At 48.9% G+C, this 10314-nt stretch overlaps 1 long non-coding RNA gene across 1 annotated transcript; it reads right to left on the bottom strand.

Moving 5' to 3' along the window:
- Positions 1-456: 456 nt before the first annotated feature.
- On the bottom strand, positions 457-9497 carry LOC142910182 (uncharacterized). The gene is made up of 6 exons (XR_012932798.1): positions 9302-9497; positions 5991-6131; positions 5769-5846; positions 5291-5383; positions 4225-4375; positions 457-1569 (listed from the first exon to the last, which is right to left on the bottom strand). It is a non-coding gene; the product is annotated as an uncharacterized LOC142910182 (long non-coding RNA).
- Positions 9498-10314: the final 817 nt, after the last annotated feature.

Here is a 10314-nt window from a genome sequence, read left to right as displayed (position 1 = left end):
ATAGTCACTGTAAGATGTTTTTCTCGGTCGTGTTTTTGTTTTGTTGCTTGTTGTGGTTGCACCCGATTCAAGAGCCGAATGGCTCACGGGACTATAACCAAAATAAATCAAACTGAAAATCAAAAAACTGAAACCGCGTGATGAATTTTGGGAAAGTTTTTCACTGCATCTCCAAATATATATAAACGGAAAAGTTGTGATTGTGTGTGTTGTCTGTTCAAAATGTTTAGCGTACTTAGCGACATGCAACAAACTGGAAATTTGCCATGTGGGTACTTTCCAGACTGTACACCGTGCAAACATTATACAAATACACTTTTGTGTTGTTTTTTGGGGGGGGAGTTCAATAATGTATAGATTTTTTGCACGGCTAGTGAGCTGTGACGTCAAATCTGTCACGTGACCCTCGCATGTGGAAGCGTCACTCATTGTAGTGTAGCGGTTAGCGTTGTCTGTGTGTGTGTCTGTGTGTGCGTCTGTGTGTGTGTCTGTCTGTGTGTGTGTCTGTGTGTGTGTCTGTGTGTGTCTGTGTGTATCTGTGTGTGTGTCTGTGTGTGTATGTGTCTGTGTGTGTGTGAAAGCGTAACGCATTGCAGTGTAGTGGTTAGCGCTACGCCGCGCTACGAACCCGGCGACCCGAGTTCGATTCCCACTCACGGCCACCACCGGTGACGATTATTTTAACCGGTCCTGGGCCTCCCCTAGGTCGACTCAGCCTCAAACGAGTACCTGCTGTGGTGTGTGAACATCGCCACTGGGGAGACAAAGGCGGCCGGACGTGGTGAATCCAAGTCCCGGGCGAAGCCGGGTAGTGGTCTTATATTCATAATCAGATTTTTTTTATTTCGACTCCAGGAAAATCGGTGAAATGGAAGCCAACGATAGGCCCCAGTTGTGGGCCCTTCTTAACCTGCTAACAAAATATTATTATTCTTTGTCAGTGATGTCCTCACCTAAGCGTGTGAGACGAGACGGACGCACGAGACTCTAGTCTCCCGTTGCTGTACATCACTCACAGAGCACCACAGCGCCCCCCCCAGATCCACAACAGCGTTCGCCCCGCGAGACTCTGGCACCTTCTCCCTGCCTCAGCTGGACCATCAACAACGGCAACATTTGTGTCAACAACAGCAGCAACAGCTAACTTGGCATGTTCCGCAGCACGGAACAACTTCAGGGCGGAACAACTTCGCAACTCGTGTTTAAAATCGTCACGCAAGACGGCTCTCCGCGAGACGTCGTGGGCACACGGCGCGTTACTTTTATCCCCGAATAAAACTCGGACAACGTGAATGCGTGGAAACGAGAAACGATGTCGGAACGCAACGGGGCATCGCAAATCGTGAAGATTTTTGCGAGAGCGAGAAAGAAAAGCTTCCTTCTAGACGTCGCCGCCGCAGCGCCACGACGGCACCAGCGTGAGCAGAAGCGCCGTGGGCCAAGCGGCACCGGGGCAGCAAGACGCCTTGCTGGTGGCGGACGCCCGCCCCGCTGACGTCGTCGCCGCCGCTGACGTCGTCGCTGATGACGTCGTCACCGCTGATGACGTCGCTGATGATGTCGTCGCCGCTGCAAAGGGGCAAGCGGAGAAACGAGACGTCAGTCGCCATCGCTATGATGAGAGCGATGTACGAGTACCGGGGGGGCCTCTTACAACCCTCCGCCTCCTCCTCCATCTCCACCACCACCAACACCACCAACATCACCACCAACACCACCACCACCAACATCACCACCACCAACACCACCACCACCAACATCACCACCACCAACATCACCAACACCACCAACACCACCACCAATACCACCAACACCACCAACACCAACACCACCAACACCACTAACACCACCACCACCAACACCACTAACACCAACACCACCACCAACACCACCAACACCACCAACACCACCACCAACACCACAAACACCACCAACACCACCAACACCACTAACACCACCACCACCAACACCACCACCGCCACCATCTCCACCACCACCACCACCTCCTAGGGAATGGAAGATTTGTTGGAGGTTGTTGGTAGTTGAGTCTGAAACTTCTTCCTCACTTGTTCACTCTGCCACTCACCCAATCATTCAGAGAGACGATCCATCACACTACGTTTAAAACTATTTGGTAAATTAAAACGCCGACTGTCACATCATCGATGTCGGGTGCCCGATTGTAACTCCTCTGCGGTGAGTGGTGGACCACCACCACCACCACCACCACCCCCCGCGTGTCAACAACGCTCTTTGCCAAAACAGCAAACCCCTGCCCAGAGTTGCGATGCTGAGAATATTTTTATTGTCAAAGCGTTCTTTTATCTCCGTTTGACCGGAACTTTGTTGACTGCCCTCGATGTGTGCACCTCCGTGAGTCTATGGGAGCCTTTAACATTGAAGTCTATGGGAGCCTTTAACAGTGAAGTCTATGGGAGCCTTTAACAGTGAAGTCTATGGGAGCCTTTAACAGTGAAGTCTATGGGAGCCTTTAACAGTGAAGTCTATGGGAGCCTTTAACAGTGAAGTCTATGGGAGCCTTTAACATTGAAGTCTATGGGAGCCTTTAACATTGAAGTCTATGGGAGCCTTTAACAGTGAAGTCTATGGGAGCCTTTAACATTTAAGTCTATGGGAGCCTTTAACATTGAAGTCTATGGGAGCCTTTAACATTGAAGTCTATGGGAGCCTTTAACATTGAAGTCTATGGGACCCTTTAACATTGAAGTCTATGGGAGCCTTTAACATTGAAGTCTATGGGAGCCTTTAACATTGAAGTCTATGGGAGCCTTTAACATTGAAGTCTATGGGAGCCTTTAACATTGAAGTCTGTGGGAGCCTTTAACATTGGAGTCTATGGGAGCCTTTAACATTGAAGTCTATGGGAGCCTTTAACATTGAAGTCTGTGGGAGCCTTTAACATTGAAGTCTGTGGGAGCCTTTAACATTGAAGTCTATGGGAGCCTGTAACATTGAAGTCTATGGGAGCCTTTAACATTGAAGTCTATGGGAGCCTTTAACATTGAAGTCTATGGGAGCCTTTAACATTGAAGTCTATGGGAGCCTTTAACATTGAAGTATATGGGAGCCTTTAACATTGAAGCCTATGGGAGCCTTTAATATTGAAGTATATGGGAGCCTTTAACATTGAAGTATATGGGAGCCTTTAACATTGAAGACTATGGGAGCCTTTAACATTGAAGTCTATGGGAGCCTTTAACATTGAAGTCTATGGGAGCCTTTAACATTGAAGTCTATGGGAGCCTTTAACATTGAAGCCTATGGGAGCCTTTAATATTGAAGTATATGGGAGCCTTTAATATTGAAGTATATGGGAGCCTTTAACATTGAAGCATATGGGAGCCTTTAACATTGAAGACTATGGGAGCCTTTAACATTGAAGTCTATGGGAGCCTTTATCATTGAAGTCTATGGGAGCCTTTAACATTGAAGTCTGTCGGAGCCTTTAACATTGAAGTCTGTGGGAGCCTTTAACATTGAAGACTATGGGAGCCTTTAACGTTGAAGTCTATGGGAGCCTTTAACATTGAAGACTATGGGAGCCTTTAACATTGAAGTCTATGGGAGTCTTTAACATTGAAGTCTATGGGAGCCTTTAACATTAAAGTCTATGGGAGCCTTTAACATTGAAGTCTATGGGAGCCTTTAACATTGAAGTCTATGGGAGCCTTTAATATTGAAGTCTATGGGAGCCTTTAACATTGAAGTCTATGGGAGCCTTTAACATTGAAGTCTATGGGAGTGTTCTATGTTGAACTTCTTTCGCTCCGCACGTGGCCAGCCATGCAAACCCGCTGGCGGCATTCACAAAACAGACTCAGCTCCCGTGCCTCTGATTAGCACGGTTGGCCACGTAGGGTGCGAAAGAAGTTCAGGTCACGTACACATACAGAGAGACCCACGGACACCCAGGTCCACGGAGGCACAGATTAGCACGGTTGGCCACGTAGGGTGCGAAAGAAGTTCAGGGCACGTACAGCCCTCGCGACAGGGAGCGTCGAGGCGCGATGACGGCGTGCCGAACGAACGAGGAGCCTCTTCATCGTCAGGGCCGTCGTTTGCGACATGGCCGGGTAGCTTCTGAAAAGCTGCACGGCTCGGTGGGCATCAGGCGGTGAAATAAACAAAAAGAGTCTCCAGCGAGCGGAGAGCGAGAGGAGAGGCGGAGAGGGACGGACGCTCTGGCGCGGCGTTCGGTCTCACCACAGGATGGTTGCGGGCGGCCACGCCAACACCGAGCACTCAATGTACACCGCCTCTCCCTCTCTCGCCCTGTACATCCTGTCTGGCTCCAACAGCATTTGCAGGGCGCTGGCTGTGTGAGGTGGTCGTCGGGGGGCTGCCGCGTCCCCCCCTACGAGTCGTGGAGGGGGGGGGGGTCGTAGAAGGCGATTCGCACAAAGTGGGTTTTTAAAAAATATAAAAAAATCGATTTTCAGAACCCTCTCTCCCTCTCGCCTGCGAGGTTCTGCGGCTCGGAGTGGTTGTTTCTCACGTTGGCCTCTCGTCACCGTGGCGGTCGCGTGGATTTCTCCCTCCGGGTCCTTCCGGGCGTCTCTCCCCCCGCACCGCGCTCAGAATCGACATCGCGCATTTCAAAGCGTTTGGGCCGCGAAACAAAAAAATGTCCGCGCCCGCTGACGACGGCGACGGCCCGGTCGCCGGTGAAAAAGCGCCACGTAGCTCAGTGGGGCCCTTACCTGCCGGTCAAACACAAAAACAAAGTTTTTCGCAGTTTTAGTTTTCCTAACGAGGGGACGCCGGCCCGGCCCCCGGGGGTCGACGTGGGGGGGTCACGCCGGGGTCGCGGGTCGTGAGCGACAACTCCGTTGTTGTCCGCCCGGCGGTGGGAGTGAGCTCACCGCGGTGCTTCCCGTCTAGGCGGGTGGCACGCGGTGGGGTGAAGTGTGGGACACTTCAAGAGGTTTGGCTGGCGTGGTGGAGGAGTGGGGTCCAACGTGCCCTGCCTAGAGGGGAGCTACCTACAGCCCTCTGTGTAGTGAAGGACCTCCTCCTTATCCTCCTCCCCCTCCTCCTCCTCATCCTCCTCCTCCTCATCCTCCTCCTCATCCTCCTCATCCTCCTCATCCTCCTCTACCTCCTCCTCCTCCCCCTCCTCCTCCCCCTCCTCATCCTCCTCCTCCCTCCTCCTCCTATTCCTCCTTCCACCAACAGGGGCACGAGCAAGTACTTGCAGTGCTGCACCTTAACAAACTGCGTACTCAACTGGGCCCTGTACGTGTGTGTGTGTGATGTTGCAACCGTGCACCTTTCCGTCGTGTGTCCGGAGATTGCTGCTTTGCTGCATACACCTGATGTGAGCTTCTTTGGTACCGTACGTGGCCAGAGATGATAACCGCAGCTGTGGGCGAAAATACAGCAGAGTGTTAGTAGGGTCTCTGTGTGAGTAGTGTGTGGGTCTCTGTGTGAGTAGTGTGTGGGTCTCTGTGTGAGTAGTGTGTGTGTCTCTCTGTGAGTAGTGTGTGGGTCTCTGTGTGAGTAGTGTGTGGGTCTCTGTGTGAGTAGTGTGTGTGTCTCTCTGTGAGTAGTGTGTGGGTCTCTGTGTGAGTAGTCTGTGGGTCTCTGTGTGAGTAGTGTGTGGGTCTCTGTGTGAGTAGTCTGTGGGTCTCTGTGTGTGAGTAGTGTGTGGGTCTCTGAGTGAGTAGTGTGTGGGTCTCTGTGTGAGTAGTCTGTGGGTCTCTGTGTCTGAGTAGTGTGTGTAGTGTGTGTGTCACACAGATACCCACAAGTGTTTCGAGTACTCTATCCCGCTTGAACGTCGAAGTGCTTCGTTGAAGCCATCTTTTGCAAGAGCCGGGGCGCTTCTGAAAAAAAAAAAGAGCCACGAAGCTCAGTGGGCATTGCCTGGTGAAGTCAAAAGAGTCGAGTTTAGTCGATGGCCTTTAGTGGGAGTAGCGTTGAGGGGGGGCATCGTCTCAAGTGGGGTAGCGGCGCTGTTTGCTACTCACGGTCAAGGGGCAGGGCGAAGGGGTTGTGACGGTCGCCCAGCACAACGACCAGCAAGGCCACTAAACGAGTGGTGGTGTGGAAAGCCTCCATTGGGGGGGGGGGGGTGGCAGATGGTCGGCCTGGCGGCTTCCTTCACTTGGCTAGGAGGGGTGAAGGGGAGGGAGTAGGAGGAGCAGTGGGAATGATATTTATTTAGACTGCAAGAGGAGGAATCCAAAGCGCTACGAAGCTCTTTTTGTCACGCATGTCCAGCTGTGGCACTGGGTCAGAAACATGACAACAAACACAAAACAAACACACGGCGTGAGTGCAGAGTTACAGGAAGAGTAAAACAAATCACTTTAAAAATATATATACTAATAAAACTAACCAATGTTTAATGTTGCCACGGGAAGCACACCACCGTGCTACATAGCTCTTTTTAAGAAGAGACATTGGCCCATAAACGGTGGGCTGATATCAAGTGGACATTCAGGGCAAAATACTCTAAACGCGTGGCGTTTCTGAATGTGGAGGGGAAAAAACCGGAGGACTCGCGGAGAAAAATCCACACGGCCGCGGGGAGCGAGAAACGTCAACTCCAAAGATAGAGCAGGGAGTGTCAGGGTCGGTATCAAACCCCACGACCTCCTGTGCACCAGGTGACAACCATGCCGGGTTAAAGACCTCCTCCTTCACAAGGGACAATTGGATGCATGCCTAAGGCTCCCTCATTGATGGACACGTTCCTCCTGCGTTGAGCAAAATGTTTAGGTTCTCATTTCGCAGAGGCTGCATTTTTTGCCACCGCAGAAAACGAACGTTGGGGGAAACGCCTCCTCACATCGGACTCTTTGGTTTTTGTTCGCTAAAGTCACGTAGGTAAAAAATAAATAATTTTTAAAAAACAACTCAATTTAAATCACGACGTTTCGGAGGCAGTAGCACAAGCTTCCGTCTTGAGGGGGAAACCGTCACAGCAAAATTGCTGCATCAAGTGAAGAGAACTGTTAAGACAATTCTAGATTTACAGCTTTCGTGACTGCTAGGATCCATACTCTTTGGTTCTATTCGGTAAAGTCACGTAGGTAAACAATAAAACAACAAAAATCACGACGTTTCGGCCACAACACAAACGGCCTTCATCAGGTGAAGGGATCAGGTTGTCTCGAGGACAGCGCTGGAGTGAAACACAGCCACGCTCAGACCGCGGACAGCTTAAAGGTCCACGGTCTGAGCTTGGCTGTGTTTCACTCCAGCGCTGTCCTCGAGACAGCCTGATCCCTTCATCTGATGAAGGCCGCTTGTGTTGTGGCCGAACCGTCGTGATTTTAGTTTTATTTTTTACCGTGACTTTACCGAATAAAACCAAAGAGGAACTCTAAGACACCCGAGATTGTATACAGGTTAAGGGGGGGGGGAGAGACAAGAAGGGCCGTGGGGGGGGGGCTAAGTTAAGCCGCCTTCTGTTATGCTGCAGGGGGTTGGGGACGGAGAGATGGCCGTGTGCAGGTTGAAGAGCGTTACACACATGAACCAGAGGCAGGAGGCAGTAGTTAAGGTGACAAACTGGTTGCCTTGCAGATTATACTGCTGTAAACTATAAGGCTGCTAAAGTTTAATTTGGGTTTAACTTTCTTTTTTTACCTCCGCGACTTTACCGAAAAAAATCCAAAGAGTATGAATCCTTGTACATCACGAAAGCTTCAAATCTAGCGCCTCACATCGTGTTAGTTTGGCACCGATGTTCGTGCTGTTTTTTTTAAACTAGATCAATAAAACAACATTGATTACATAATAAAGTATAAAAGCTTTCGTGACTGCATAAAATTACTCATTGGTTTTTTCGGTAAAGTCACGTATGTAGACATTTTATTGTAGAAATACAATAAAATTATATTAAAAAACCAATGAGTAACATTGATTACAGCCCCAGCTCAGGTTTTTTTCCCATCAATGAAACAGCCCCTGGAGTGAGAGCACCTCCCAGGATAGAAACCAACACTGCCGCACGTCTGTCCAAGAGCTGTGTAAAAAAAACAATTGAGTTGAAAAAATGTCAAGCCGACAGGGAAAGGGGCCCCTGGCAACTGTGACCGCCAGCCAGGTCGATGTGTTGGTAATGAGAACGTGCAATTTTTTTGTATCCTTGGAAACACGGACTATGAATAAAACGAGATATTCTTAGCTCTTTCGGTAAAGTCACGTTGAAGGGAAAATAATAATAATAAAATATATAAAACAATAAAAATTCTCACGACGTTTCGACCATAACACAGACGGTTGTCATCAGGTCGAAACGCCGTGAGAATTTTTATTGTTTCTATATATTTTATATATTTTTTTTATTGTTTCCCTTCAACGTGACTTTACCGAAAGAGCTAAGAATATGAATTACCGCAGTCACGAAAGCTTTAAATCAAAATTTAAAACGAGATACTCGCAGAGTTTACGCTTCTGAATGTGCACTTGTTCAAGCGATTCACTCGGGTCTAAGAGGCAGACGCACGGTAAATTATTGGGCGGCACTTTGTAAGCTCCTAAGGTAGACAAAGCGAGCTTGAACACGACGCGCTCGAGTGAAGTCTTTGAGCGACGCATAGTTCATTTATTTGGTATAGCCCTGTGAGCCATTCGGCTCTTGAATCGGGTGCAACCGCAACAAACAAAAAACATGAACAAGAAAACATCTTAAAGTGATTATGTGACTGTGCAAACAGAAAATACAGGAAAAAATATCAAAATATTCCTGAAATAGCACCGTACACCAACGCTGTGTGCAAAAATCCCAGTGGGATGCAAGTCAAATAACAACAACAACCACAAGACAACTAAGATTAAAGCCATCAGTCTAACTCCGTACTACAATAAACAAAAACATGGCCAAAACCAAAAAAAACTTTTCGAAATCACCAAAATAAAAGCCATAAATCCAATGTAACAGTGATCATAGGGACTGTGACCGAATTTTTAACAATAAACTACATAAATAAATTATAACACAAATCTAGAGCCATAATTTAGGCCACTGAATAGCAGTGGCAGCTAGGGTTGTACAACTCCTCTAGAGCACATTGACACGCGTGCATTGCAAATAATTCAATTTTAAAACACGCAGCAAAGATTCGTTACAAAAGCCGAGCGGCAGCCTTCAGGCATCCTTTGGAAGCTTGCTAACCCACAACATAACCTAGAGACCATCTTCCAGGTCTCTATGGAGGCCATCGCATGACAGCGGCATCTGTAGCCGGCCAAAGTGCCGCCTCGGTCGGCTGGGCAATCTAGCCGAGACCGGTGACACTCCCGGAATAGGCCTCAACACGGCACTCACCAGCGCAACGCTGTGTAGGTGTCTGGGGGGGGGGGGGGTCTTGAGCTATATCCTCCTTCGTGGTGAGGTTACAAACAAAACAATGTCCTCGTGTGTTCGTGGTGGAGGAGGAGATTCGACGCTCCGTGCCTTGAATCACGGGCAGGCGACTCGGCGGGGCTGCTATCACGTGAGGCCTTAGCAAGGCGCTTTTATAAATCGTAGTGCGGATAGGCGAACACGCAGTGCGAGCGAGGCTCAGATTCTGTAGAACTGATAAACACTGCCCATAGACTCAGCACTGCCCATAGACTCAGCACTGCCCATAGACTCAGCACTGCCCAGAGACTCAACACTGCCCATAGACTCAACACTGCCCATAGACTCAACACTGCACCATAGACTCAACACTGCACCATAATAGACTCAGCACTGCCCGTAGACTCAACACTGCCCGTAGACTCAACACTGCCCGTAGACTCAACACTGCCCATATACTCAACACTGCACCATAGACTCAACACTGCCCGTAGACTCAACACTGCCCATAGACTCAACACTGCCCATAGACTCAACACTGCCCATAGACTCAACACTGCCCCATAGACTCACCACTGTGATCTCTACATTGGGTCAAACTTAACATCTCTTAATGTTCGACGGCTTGTGCATCAGATCTTATTTATTCACGATGTACTTACAAAAAAGACCGCAGACTACCTACTGGATCTCCTCTCTGTTTCAAAGAGCAAATTTGACCTCAGGTATTCGCTCATTTACCAGCTTCACATTCCTATTGCCGTACAAAAATTGGAGGAAGGGCCTTTGCTATTCATGACCCCAGGGTCTGGAATGCTCTTGCCAATAAACTGCAACTTGAATCACTACCTATGAGATCTTCACTCAAAACTGCTCTAGAGGAGTTGTACACCCCTAGCTGCCACTGCTATTCAGTGGCCTAAAATATGGCTCTAGATTTTGGTGTTATAATTCATTTATGTAGTTTATTGTAAAAAATTCGGTCACACTCCCTA

This window comes from Petromyzon marinus, unplaced genomic scaffold (genome assembly GCF_048934315.1).
Source record: "Petromyzon marinus isolate PM22_M1 ecotype Great Lakes invasive population unplaced genomic scaffold, UKy_Petmar_22M1.pri1.0 PM_G_Scaffold_14, whole genome shotgun sequence".
In the NCBI taxonomy this organism is placed as follows: domain Eukaryota; kingdom Metazoa; phylum Chordata; class Hyperoartia; order Petromyzontiformes; family Petromyzontidae; genus Petromyzon; species Petromyzon marinus.
Note: the sequence above shows the minus strand (reverse complement) of the source record. Positions and strands in the feature narration are given on the sequence as shown.